This window comes from Chiloscyllium punctatum, chromosome 13 (assembly GCF_047496795.1).
Source record: "Chiloscyllium punctatum isolate Juve2018m chromosome 13, sChiPun1.3, whole genome shotgun sequence".
Lineage (NCBI taxonomy): Eukaryota > Metazoa > Chordata > Chondrichthyes > Orectolobiformes > Hemiscylliidae > Chiloscyllium > Chiloscyllium punctatum.
Window position 1 is genome coordinate 77,536,014 of NC_092751.1, and position 13,205 is coordinate 77,549,218.

The following is a 13,205-nucleotide window of genomic DNA, read 5'->3' on the forward strand; positions in this document are numbered from 1 at the left end:
CATTTGTAAGGTACGAGACACCAATGTCAAAGAAGAAAAGCACAAAGTTAGGAAAAGATATTTGCAGCAAAATTGAGTCAAAATTATTTATTGAAAGGAAAATCACACTTGGCAATTTGCTCGATCTTTTTGCGAACATGACCAGCAGAGGTAATCAAGGGAGCTATTGATCTGAGTATTCTTGGACATGAAACAAACAAAGGTTAGTGACATATTCATTTCTTTATTTAGCGAACGAAATGGTCTTTCCTGATGGTTACAATGAAAGAGATGGATCCCAATAAAAGACAGAGATTAAGTCGCTTGTAGATATACTTCAATGTGATACGATTCACTTTCAGCCCCTAATTACCCCAGAGATGGAGGGGGTGAGTTACTTTTCTTCACTCTTCAATTCCACAGCATGGAGGTACAGATATGAAACCGCCAGAGATGGAGTTCTTGAATTGGGAACCAGCGACACTGAAGGAACTCGGCAGGAGTGAGGACTGCAGATGCTGGAAACCTGATTTTAGATCAGAAAATGCTGGAAAAGCACAGCAGCATCCGAGGAGCAGGAAAGTCGATGTTTCTGTTGCCAGTCTTTCCGCGTTCCGCAAACAATTTTCGTTTTTGGCTCACATATGCAGCAACTGCAGCTATTTGTATTATGTTAACATTCATAATGTTTTGGACAAAACCAATGACCTGCTAGCATCGGAAAATCGGCAGAAGTACTGGTACACCGATATGTTAGCTGAACAATACAACCATTCCATGAGCGGGAATACGATCCGGGCCACGGTGCTGAGAGTACCGAATCTTCACAAGTAAATAACAAGACAAGGCGATAGATACTATCGTATTTAGTGTAAATAAAACACCCTTTATGAACATTTTCGTTGCAGATTATTTTCAACTTGTCTTCGTAGATTTACAAAGTGGGAAAAGGCCATTCCGCCTGATCAGAGAGCCATCTATTCCAGTCGCAGTTTCCAACTTTGGCCCAAAGTGTCGTGTGTTCTAATGTTCCCAGGTCAAATGTCAATGACTTTATCCTGTGTTCTTAAATGGCACAGATGTATGACACTTCCACAACGACTTGTCACTCTTTTGAGGAACTCATGCTCATTTTCACCCACAAAGGCACCCCCAAACCGACAGAGGTCTCCGTTGTGGTGAGCTGGAATTTGAAATGGACAATAAGACAAATGCAAGTTTTAAATGCGGAAGCACAGAAGCGACGTCCCGGCAGGGCTTTGCAGGGGAGCGTCAACGAGGGGCACGGTAAAAGCGAGATATTCCCCACGAGCCAAGTAGGACTCAAACCTACAATCTTCTAATCTGAAGTCAGACGCGTTATCCATTACGCTACTGGCCCAATAGACGCGCTCAGCAACGGCAGAATGTCGATATGTAATGCCATGGACTTTCACGGAATCAGAATTAAAAAGGTGAACAAGCAGCGAAGATAATCACCAACACTGCTTCACTTCGAAGTTTCCAATTTGTGAAGCAGTGCCTTTCACTGGCAAAGGAGAAACATTTGTCCAGAGCTGCCTGCTTCAGGGTCGCCTCCTTCTCTGCTGGAAGTGCCCATCGTTTTATTCACATTCACGACGCGATTTCATGATCTACTCCAGTGAAAACGTGTCATGGTGTCGTCGAAGCAAGACCCTGCCGAAACTCAGCGAGAGACATCTGCTCATTTCGAGCTCAGGATGTGGAATTAGACGAGCTGCGTGACACCTTTTATTGGCGCCGCCACTTCACTGCAAATTAGCGGCTCAAAACGAGCCGTTGTTAGCATCAGCTTGATTTGTACCTTCCTGCAGTGCATTTGCTAAACAACATCAGATAGATCCCATCCGGACCAGCTGACTTATCTATTTTCACACTCTGCAGTATTTCTAATATCTCTTCCTTGTGAACCTCAATCTCTTCTAGTCTAGACGCAAGTATCTCTGTATTTTCCTCGCCAACGTTTTCATTATCTATAGCGAACTCTGTCGAAAAATATTTATTTAGTGCTTCCTCTATCTCCACTGACTCCACACACGACTTCCCACTATTATCCTTGATTGTCCCAAATTTAACTCTCGTCATTCTTTTATTCCTGACATACCTATGGAAAGCCTTAGCGTTAACCCTGATCCTATCTGCCAACACCTTCTCATGTCTCCTCCTGGCTCTTCCCAGCTCTCTTTTTAGGTCCTTCCTGAGATCGTTGGAAACCTCGAGCGCTCTAACTGAGTTTTCACGTTTTGTCCTAACATAAGACTTCTTGTTTTTCTTGACCAGGGATTCCACCTTCCTTAGTAAACCACGGCTCATGCGTTCTATATCTTCCTCCCTGCCTTACAGGTACATACTTATCGAGGACACACAGGAGCTTTTCCTTGAATAAGCTTCACATTTTTAATGTGCTCACCCCCTACAGTTTCCTACCCAACTCTGCGCTTCCTAAATCTTACCTCATTGCATCGTGATTTCCCTTCCACCAGCTGAAACTCTTGCTCCGTGGAGTACACCTATCCCTTTCCATCATGAAAGTAAACCTGAGAGAATTGTGATCGCTGTCTCCACAGTGCTCACCTACTTCCAAATCTAAAACCTGGCCAGGCTCGTAACCCAGTACTAAATCGAAAGTGGCTTCTTCCCTTGAAGGCATGTCTACATACTGTGTCAGGAAGCCCTCCCGCACACACTGGACAAAAACTGACCCATCTATCGTACTCGTACTGTCGTGATCTCAGTCAATATTTGGATATTGTCTTGAGTGTTCCAGAGTTTTTCATTGTCCCACCGTCCAGATGAAGTTTGTATTGCTTACGTACGGGAGCGAGAATTCTTTCAATGTCTCAGATCAATTCCTGTGCCGAGAACATCAGAGTCAATGTCCCTTCCTCTACTCGGACTGACAATTTGCACTTCTTCAATCTCCTGTGATTCCATTTCCCAAAGAGTTTCTCAAGATTTCCAAAGCTGGAGCCTAAATTATATGGTTTGCTTCCTAAACATTTTTCCAACTGCCAACTGACAATATGTTCACAGTATCTCTTCACAATCCTCTGGCTTTTCCATGTCCAGGGATGAGAAGTCCCATTTGGTGGAGAGAGTTCCTAGGCTGGTGAGTTTCACTTTGGAACAAAGATGGTTTAGTGGCAATTTCCTGCGGTTGTTTGTAATGATGGGAGACGGAGCGGTGGGGAATGAGCACTCTGACGAGCAAGAGGAAGTGTTGCCAATGACCAGAGTCAGAGAACAGAGGTCAAGGGATTAAAGGAATCTAATGAAAAGCAGCACTTCTGCTCAGGGCGTTCAATAACAACTGCAGAAACCCGATGTGTCGAGCAGTGTATCTGGAAAGAGAAACAGAGATAATGTTTTAAATGTGGAGCATTTCTGATGAAGAACTCGAGTTTCTCAAGTCTAATCAAATTACAGGCCTGGTTTGCAAAACGGGCTTCCTGAACTTTGAATTGTTGCAGCAGCAAAGCATGGATAACGTAGTCAGTAGGATTCGAACCTACGTGGGGAGACCCCAATAAATTTCGAATCCATCGCCTTAACCACTCGGCCATGACTACAGACAGCATCGCGGCCTGAGCACTGACCAAATCAGCCGTGATCTCATTGAAAGCTGCGGCTGACTTGAGTGAAATGTTTCCATCTCCATTCATACCTTTGCTGTCATTTGTAAGGTTCGAGACACCAATGTCAAAGAAGAAAAGCACAAAGTTAGGAAAAGATATTTGCAGCAAAATTGAGTCAAAATTATTTATTGAAAGGAAAATCACACTTGGCAATTTGCTCGATCTCTTTGCGAACATGACCAGCAGAGGTAATCAAGGGAGCTATTGATCTGAGTATTCTTGGACATGAAACAAACAAAGGTTAGTGACATATTCATTTCTTTGTTTAGCGAACGAAATGGTCTTTCCTGATGGTTACAATGAAAGAGATGGTTCCCAATAAAAGACAGAGATTAAGTCGCTTGTAGATATACTTCAATGTGATACGATTCACTTTCAGCCCCTAATTACCCCAGAGATGGAGGGGGTGAGTTACTTTTCTTCACTCTTTAATTCCACAGCATGGAGGTACAGATATGAAACCGCCAGAGATGGAGTTCTTGAATTGGGAACCAGCGACACTGAAGGAACTCGGCAGGAGTGAGGACTGCAGATGCTGCAAACCTGATTTTAGATCAGAAAATGCTGGAAAAGCACAGCAGCATCCGAGGAGCAGGAAAGTCGATGTTTCTGTTGCCAGTCTTTCTGCGTTCCGCAAACAATTTTCGTTTTAGGCTCAGATTTCCAGCAACTGCAGCTATTTGTATTATGTTAACATTCATAATTTTTTGGACAAAACCAATGACCTGCTAGCATCGGAAAATCGGCAGAAGTACTGGTACACCGATATGTTAGCTGAACAATACAACCATTCCATGAGCGGGAATACGATCCGGGCCACGGTGCTGAGAGTACCGAATCTTCACAAGTAAATAACAAGACAAGGCGATAGATACTATCGTATTTAGTGTAAATAAAACACCCTTTATGAACATTTTCGTTGCAGATTATTTTCAACTTGTATTCGTAGATTTACAAAGTGGGAAAAGGCCATTCCGCCTGATCAGAGAGCCATCTATTCCAGTCGCAGTTTCCAACTTTGGCCCAAAGTGTCGTGTGTTCTAATGTTCCCAGGGCAAATGTCAATGACTTTATCCTGTGTTCTTAAATGGCACAGATGTATGACACTTCCACAACGACTTGTCACTCTTTTGAGGAACTCATGCTCATTTTCACCCACAAAGGCACCCCCAAACCGACAGAGGTCTCCATTGTGGTGAGCTGGAATTTGAAATGGACAATAAGACGAACGCAAGTTTTGAATGCGGAAGCACAGAAGCGACGCCCCGGCAGGGCTTTGCAGGGGAGCGTCAACGAGTGGCTCGGTTAAAGCGAGACATTCCCCACGAGCCAGGTAGGACTCGAACCTACAATCTTCTGATCCGAAGTCAGACGCGTTATCCATTATGCTACTGGCCCCATAGACGCGGTCAGCGACGGCAGAATGTCGATATGTAATGCCATGGACTTTCACGGAATCAGAATTAAAAAGGTGAACAAGCAGCGAAGATAATCACCAACACTGCTTCACTTCGAAGTTTCCAATTTGTGAAGCAGTGCCTTTCACTGGCAAAGGAGAAACATTTGTCCAGAGCTGCCTGCTTCAGGGTCGCCTCCTTCTCTGCTGGAAGTGCCCATCGTTTTATTCACATTCACGACGCGATTTCATGATCTACTCCAGTGAAAACGTGTCATGGTGTCGTCTAAGCAAGACCCTGGCGAAACTCAGCGAGAGACATCTGCTCATTTCGAGCTCAGGATGTGGAATTAGACGAGCTGCGTGACACCTTTTATTGGCGCCGCCACTTCACTGCAAATTAGCGGCTCAAAACGAGCCGTTGTTAGCATCAGCTTGATTTGTACCTTCCTGCAGTGCATTTGCTAAACAACATCAGATAGATCCCATCCGGACCAGCTGACTTATCTATTTTCACACTCTGCAGTATTTCTAATATCTCTTCCTTGTGAACCTCAATCTCTTCTAGTCTAGACGCAAGTATCTCTGTATTTTCCTCGCCAACGTTTTCATTATCTATAGCGAACTCTGTCGAAAAATATTTATTTAGTGCTTCCTCTATCTCCACTGACTCCACACACGACTTCCCACTATTATCTTTGATTGTCCCAAATTTAACTCTCGTCATTCTTTTATTCCTGACATACCTATGGAAAGCCTTAGCGTTAACCCTGATCCTATCTGCCAACAACTTCTCATGTCTCCTCCTGGCTCTTCCCAGCTCTCTTTTTAGGTCTTTCCCGAGATCGTTGGAAACCTCGAGCGCTCTAACTGAGTTTTCACGTTTTGTCCTAACATAAGACTTCTTGTTCTTCTTGACCAGGGATTCCACTTACTTAGTAAACCACGGCTCGCTCGTTCTATATCTTCCTCCCTGCCTGACAGGTACATACTTATCGAGGACACACAAGAGCTTTTCCGTGAATAAGCTTCACATTTTTAATGTGCTCACCCCCTACAGTTTCCTACCCAACTCTGCGCTTCCTAAATCTTACCTCATTGCATCGTGATTTCCCTTCCACCAGCTGAAACTCTTGCTCCGTGGAGTACACCTATCCCTTTCCATCACGAAAGTAAACCTGAGAGAATTGTGATCGCTGTCTCCACAGTGCTCACCTACTTCCAAATCTAAAACCTGGCCAGGCTCGTTACCCAGTACTAAATCAAAAGTGGCTTCTTCCCTTGAAGCCATGTCTACATACTGTGTCAGGAAGCCCTCCCGCACACACTGGACAAAAACTGACCCATCTATCGTACTCGTACTGTCGTGATCTCAGTCAATATTTGGATATTGTCTTGAGTGTTCCAGAGTTTTTCATTGTCCCACCGTCCAGATGAAGTTTGTATTGCTCACGTACGGGAGCGAGAATTCTTTCAATGTCTCAGATCAATTCCTGTGCCGAGAACATCAGAGTCAATGTCCCTTCCTCTACTCGGACTGACAATTTACACTTCTTCAATCTCCTGTGATTCCATTTCCCAAAGAGTTTCTCAAGATTTCCAAAGCTGGAGCCTAAATTATATGGTTTGCTTCCTAAACATTTTTCCAACTGCCAACTGACAATATGTTCACAGTATCTCTTCACAATCCTCTGGCTTTTCCATGTCCAGGGATGAGAAGTCCCATTTGGTGGAGAGAGTTCCTAGGCTGGTGAGTTTCACTTTGGAACAAAGATGGTTAAGTGGCAATTTCCTGCGGTGGTTTGTAATGATGGGAGACGGAGCGGTGGGGAATGAGCACTCTGACGAGCAAGAGGAAGTGTTGCCAATGACCAGAGTCAGAGAACAGAGGACAAGGGATTAAAGGAATCTAATGAAAAGCAGCACTTCTGCTCAGGGCGTTCAATAACAACTGCAGAAACCCGATGTGTCGAGCAGTGTATCTGGAAAGAGAAACAGAGATAATGTTTTAAATGTGGAGCATTTCTGATGAAGAACTCGAGTTTCTCAAGTCTAATCAAATTACAGGCCTGGTTTGCAAAACGGACTTTCTGAACTTTGAATTGTTCCAGCAGCAAAGCACGGAAAACGTAGTCAGCAGGATTCGAACCTACGTGGGGAAACCCCAATGGATTTCTAATCCACTGCCTTAACCACTCGGCCATGACGACACACAGCACTGCGTCCTGAGCACTGACCAAATCAGCCGTGATCTCATTGAAAGCTGCCACTGACTTGAGTGAAATGTTTCCATCTCCATTCATACCTTTGCTGTCATTTGTAAGGTACGAGACACCAATGTCAAAGAAGAAAAGCACAAAGTTAGGAAAAGATATTTGCAGCAAAATTGAGTCAAAATTATTTATTGAAAGGAAAATCACACTTGGCAATTTGCTCGATCTTTTTGCGAACATGACCAGCAGAGGTAATCAAGGGAGCTATTGATCTGAGTATTCTTGGACATGAAACAAACAAAGGTTAGTGACATATTCATTTCTTTATTTAGCGAACGAAATGGTCTTTCCTGATGGTTACAATGAAAGAGATGGATCCCAATAAAAGACAGAGATTAAGTCGCTTGTAGATATACTTCAATGTGATACGATTCACTTTCAGCCCCTAATTACCCCAGAGATGGAGGGGGTGAGTTACTTTTCTTCACTCTTCAATTCCACAGCATGGAGGTACAGATATGAAACCGCCAGAGATGGAGTTCTTGAATTGGGAACCAGCGACACTGAAGGAACTCGGCAGGAGTGAGGACTGCAGATGCTGGAAACCTGATTTTAGATCAGAAAATGCTGGAAAAGCACAGCAGCATCCGAGGAGCAGGAAAGTCGATGTTTCTGTTGCCAGTCTTTCCGCGTTCCGCAAACAATTTTCGTTTTTGGCTCACATATGCAGCAACTGCAGCTATTTGTATTATGTTAACATTCATAATGTTTTGGACAAAACCAATGACCTGCTAGCATCGGAAAATCGGCAGAAGTACTGGTACACCGATATGTTAGCTGAACAATACAACCATTCCATGAGCGGGAATACGATCCGGGCCACGGTGCTGAGAGTACCGAATCTTCACAAGTAAATAACAAGACAAGGCGATAGATACTATCGTATTTAGTGTAAATAAAACACCCTTTATGAACATTTTCGTTGCAGATTATTTTCAACTTGTCTTCGTAGATTTACAAAGTGGGAAAAGGCCATTCCGCCTGATCAGAGAGCCATCTATTCCAGTCGCAGTTTCCAACTTTGGCCCAAAGTGTCGTGTGTTCTAATGTTCCCAGGTCAAATGTCAATGACTTTATCCTGTGTTCTTAAATGGCACAGATGTATGACACTTCCACAACGACTTGTCACTCTTTTGAGGAACTCATGCTCATTTTCACCCACAAAGGCACCCCCAAACCGACAGAGGTCTCCGTTGTGGTGAGCTGGAATTTGAAATGGACAATAAGACAAATGCAAGTTTTAAATGCGGAAGCACAGAAGCGACGTCCCGGCAGGGCTTTGCAGGGGAGCGTCAACGAGGGGCACGGTAAAAGCGAGATATTCCCCACGAGCCAAGTAGGACTCAAACCTACAATCTTCTAATCTGAAGTCAGACGCGTTATCCATTACGCTACTGGCCCAATAGACGCGCTCAGCAACGGCAGAATGTCGATATGTAATGCCATGGACTTTCACGGAATCAGAATTAAAAAGGTGAACAAGCAGCGAAGATAATCACCAACACTGCTTCACTTCGAAGTTTCCAATTTGTGAAGCAGTGCCTTTCACTGGCAAAGGAGAAACATTTGTCCAGAGCTGCCTGCTTCAGGGTCGCCTCCTTCTCTGCTGGAAGTGCCCATCGTTTTATTCACATTCACGACGCGATTTCATGATCTACTCCAGTGAAAACGTGTCATGGTGTCGTCTAAGCAAGACCCTGGCGAAACTCAGCGAGAGACATCTGCTCATTTCGAGCTCAGGATGTGGAATTAGACGAGCTGCGTGACACCTTTTATTGGCGCCGCCACTTCACTGCAAATTAGCGGCTCAAAACGAGCCGTTGTTAGCATCAGCTTGATTTGTACCTTCCTGCAGTGCATTTGCTAAACAACATCAGATAGATCCCATCCGGCCCAGCTGACTTATCTATTTTCACACTCTGCAGTATTTCTAATATCTCTTCCTTGTGAACCTCAATCTCTTCTAGTCTAGACGCAAGTATCTCTGTATCTTCTTCGCCAACATTTTCATTATCTATAGCGAACTCTGTCGAAAAATATTTATTTAGTGCTTCCTCTATCTCCACTGACTCCACACACGACTTCCCACTATTATCCTTGATTGTCCCAAATTTAACTCTCGTCATTCTTTTATTCCTGACATACCTATGGAAAGCCTTAGCGTTAACCCTGAACCTATCTGCCAACAACTTCTCATGTCTCCTCCTGGCTCTTCCCAGCTCTCTTTTTAGGTCTTTCCTGAGATCGTTGGAAGCCTCAAGCGCTCTAACTGAGTTTTCACGTTTTGTCCTAACATAAGACTTCTTGTTCTTCTTGACCAGGGATTCCACCTTCCTTAGTAAACCACGGCTCACGCGTTCTATATCTCCACAGTGCTCACCTACTTCCAAATCTAAAACCTGGCCAGGCTCGTTACCCAGTACTAAATCGAAAGTGGCTTCTTCCCTTGAAGCCATGTCTACATACTGTGTCAGGAAGCCCTCCCGCACACACTGGACAAAAACTGACCCATCTATCGTACTCGTACTGTCGTGATCTCAGTCAATATTTGGATATTGTCTTGAGTGTTCCAGAGTTTTTCATTGTCCCACCGTCCAGATGAAGTTTGTATTGCTCACGTACGGGAGCGAGAATTCTTTCAATGTCTCAGATCAATTCCTGTGCCGAGAACATCAGAGTCAATGTGCCTTCCTCTACTCGGACTGACAATTTACACTTCTTCAATCTCCTGTGATTCCATTTCCCAAAGAGTTTCTCAAGATTTCCAAAGCTGGAGCCTAAATTATATGGTTTGCTTCCTAAACATTTTTCCAACTGCAAACTGACAATATGTTCACAGTATCTCTTCACAATCCTCTGGCTTTTCCATGTCCAGGGATGAGAAGTCCCATTTGGTGGAGAGAGTTCCTAGGCTGGTGAGTTTCACTTTGGAACAAAGATGGTTAAGTGGCAATTTCCTGCGGTTGTTTGTAATGATGGGAGACGGAGCGGTGGGGAATGAGCACTCTGACGAGCAAGAGGAAGTGTTGCCAATGACCAGAGTCAGAGAACAGAGGACAAGGGATTAAAGGAATCTAATGAAAAGCAGCACTTCTGCTCAGGGCGTTCAATAACAACTGCAGAAATCCGATGTGTCGAGCAGTGTATCTGGAAAGAGAAACAGAGATAATGTTTTAAATGTGGAGCATTTCTGATGAAGAACTCGAGTTTCTCAAGTCTCATCAAATTACAGGCCTGGTTTGCAAAACAGGCTTTCGGAACTTTGAATTGTTCCAGCAGCAAAGCACGGATAACGTAGTCAGCAGGATTCGAACCTACGTGGGGCAACCCCAATGGATTTCTAATCCATCGCCTTAACCACTCGGCCATGACTACAGACGGCACCGCACCCTGAGCACTGACCAAATCAGTCGTGATCTCATTGAAAGCTGCCGCTGACTTGAGTGAAATGTTTCCATCTCCATTCATACCTTTGCTGTCATTTGTAAGGTGCGAGACACCAATGTCAAAGAAGAAAAGCACAAAGTTAGGAAAAGATATTTGCAGCAAAATTGTGTCAAAATTATTTATTGAAAGGAAAATCACACTTGGCAATTTGCTCGATCTCTTTGCGAACATGACCAGCAGAGGTAATCAAGGGAGCTATTGATCTGAGTATTCTTGGACATGAAACAAACAAAGGTTAGTGACATATTCATTTCTTTATTTAGCGAACGAAATGGTCTTTCCTGATGGTTACAATGAAAGAGATGGTTCCCAATAAAAGACAGAGATCAAGTCGCTTGTAGATATACTTCAATGTGATACGATTCACTTTCAGCCCCTAATTACCCCAGAGATGGAGGGGGTGAGTTACTTTTCTTCACTCTTCAATTCCACAGCATGGAGGTACAGATATGAAACCGCCAGAGATGGAGTTCTTGAATTGGGAACCAGCGACACTGAAGGAACTCGGCAGGAGTGAGGACTGCAGATGCTGGAAACCTGATTTTAGATCAGAAAATGCTGGAAAAGCACAGCAGCATCCGAGGAGCAGGAAAGTCGATGTTTCTGTTGCCAGTCTTTCTGCGTTCCGCAAACAATTTTCGTTTTAGGCTCAGATTTCCAGCAACTGCAGCTATTTGTATTATGTTAACATTCATAATGTTTTGGACAAAACCAATGACCTGCTAGCATCGGAAAATCGGCAGAAGTACTGGTACACCGATATGTTAGCTGAACAATACAACCATTCCATGAGCGGGAATACGATCCGGGCCACGGTGCTGAGAGTACCGAATCTTCACAAGTAAATAACAAGACAAGGCGATAGATACTATCGTATTTAGTGTAAATAAAACACCCTTTATGAACATTTTCGTTGCAGATTATTTTCAACTTGTCTTCGTAGATTTACAAAGTGGGAAAAGGCCATTCCGCCTGATCAGAGAGCCATCTATTCCAGTCTCAGTTTCCAACTTTGGCCCAAAGTGTCGTGTGTTCTAATGTTCCCAGGGAAAATGTCAATGACTTTATCCTGTGTTCTTAAATGGCACAGATGTATGACACTTCCACAACGACTTGTCACTCTTTTGAGGAACTCATGCTCATTTTCACCCACATAGGCACCCCCAAACCGACAGAGGTCTCCGTTGTGGTGAGCTGGAATTTGAAATGGACAATAAGACAAATGCAAGTTTTAAATGCGGAAGCACAGAAGCGACGTCCCGGCAGGGCTTTGCAGGGGAGCGTCAACGAGGGGCACGGTTAAAGTGAGACATTCCCCACGAGCCAGGTAGGACTCGAACCTACAATCTTCTGATCCGAAGTCAGACGCGTTATCCATTACGCTACTGGCCCAATACACTCGCGCCGCAACGGCAGAATGTCGATATGTAATGCCATGGACTTTCACGGAATCAGAATTAAAAAGGTGAACAAGCAGCGAAGATAATCACCAACACTGCTTCACTTCGAAGTTTCCAATTTGTGAAGCAGTGCCTTTCACTGGCAAAGGAGAAACATTTGTCCAGAGCTGCCTGCTTCAGGGTCGTCTCCTTCTCTGCTGGAAGTGCCCAACGTTTTATTCACATTCACGACGCGATTTCATGATCTACTCCAGTGAAAACGTGTCATGGTGTCGTCTAAGCAAGACCCTGCCGAAACTCAGCGAGAGACATCTGCTCATTTCGAGCTCAGGATGTGGAATTAGACGAGCTGCGTGACACCTTTTATTGGCGCCGCCACTTCACTGCAAATTAGCGGCTCAAAACGAGCCGTTGTTAGCATCAGCTTGATTTGTACCTTCCTGCAGTGCATTTGCTAAACAACATCAGATAGATCCCATCCGGCCCAGCTGACTTATCTATTTTCACACTCTGCAGTATTTCTAATATCTCTTCCTTGTGAACCTCAATCTCTTCTAGTCTAGACGCAAGTATCTCTGTATCTTCCTCGCCAACATTTTCATTATCTATAGCGAACTCTGTCGAAAAATATTTATTTAGTGCTTCCTCTATCTCCACTGACTCCACACACGACTTCCCACTATTATCCTTGATTGTCCCAAATTTAACTCTCGTCATTCTTTTATTCCTGACATACCTATGGAAAGCCTTAGCGTTAACCCTGATCCTATCTGCCAACAACTTCTCATGTCTCCTCCTGGCTCTTCCCAGCTCTCTTTTTAGGTCTTTCCTGAGATCGTTGGAAACCTCGAGCGCTCTAACTGAGTTTTCACGTTTTGTCCTAACATAAGACTTCTTGTTCTTCTTGACCAGGGATTCCACCTTCCTTAGTAAACCACGGCTCACGCGTTCTATATCTTCCTCCCTGCCTGACAGGTACATACTTATCGAGGACACACAGGAGCTTTTCCTTGAATAAGCTTCACATTTTTAATGTGCTCCCCCCCTACAGTTT

The 13,205-nt window shown here is 44.1% G+C and overlaps 5 non-coding genes across 5 annotated transcripts; all 5 read right to left on the reverse strand.

Annotated features, from left to right (window-relative positions):
- Positions 1–3,487: 3,487 nt before the first annotated feature.
- Positions 3,488–3,569, reverse strand: trnas-cga (transfer RNA serine (anticodon CGA)). Its single transcript has one exon. It is a non-coding gene; the product is annotated as a tRNA-Ser (tRNA).
- Positions 3,570–4,960: 1,391 nt separating this feature from the next.
- On the reverse strand, positions 4,961–5,033 carry trnar-ucg (transfer RNA arginine (anticodon UCG)). The gene has a single exon. It is a non-coding gene; the product is annotated as a tRNA-Arg (tRNA).
- Positions 5,034–7,159: 2,126 nt separating this feature from the next.
- trnas-aga (transfer RNA serine (anticodon AGA)) lies at positions 7,160–7,241 on the reverse strand. Its single transcript has one exon. It is a non-coding gene; the product is annotated as a tRNA-Ser (tRNA).
- A 3,356-nt stretch (positions 7,242–10,597) lies between these two features.
- Positions 10,598–10,679, reverse strand: trnas-aga (transfer RNA serine (anticodon AGA)). Its single transcript has one exon. It is a non-coding gene; the product is annotated as a tRNA-Ser (tRNA).
- A 1,391-nt stretch (positions 10,680–12,070) lies between these two features.
- On the reverse strand, positions 12,071–12,143 carry trnar-ucg (transfer RNA arginine (anticodon UCG)). Its single transcript has one exon. It is a non-coding gene; the product is annotated as a tRNA-Arg (tRNA).
- Positions 12,144–13,205: the final 1,062 nt, after the last annotated feature.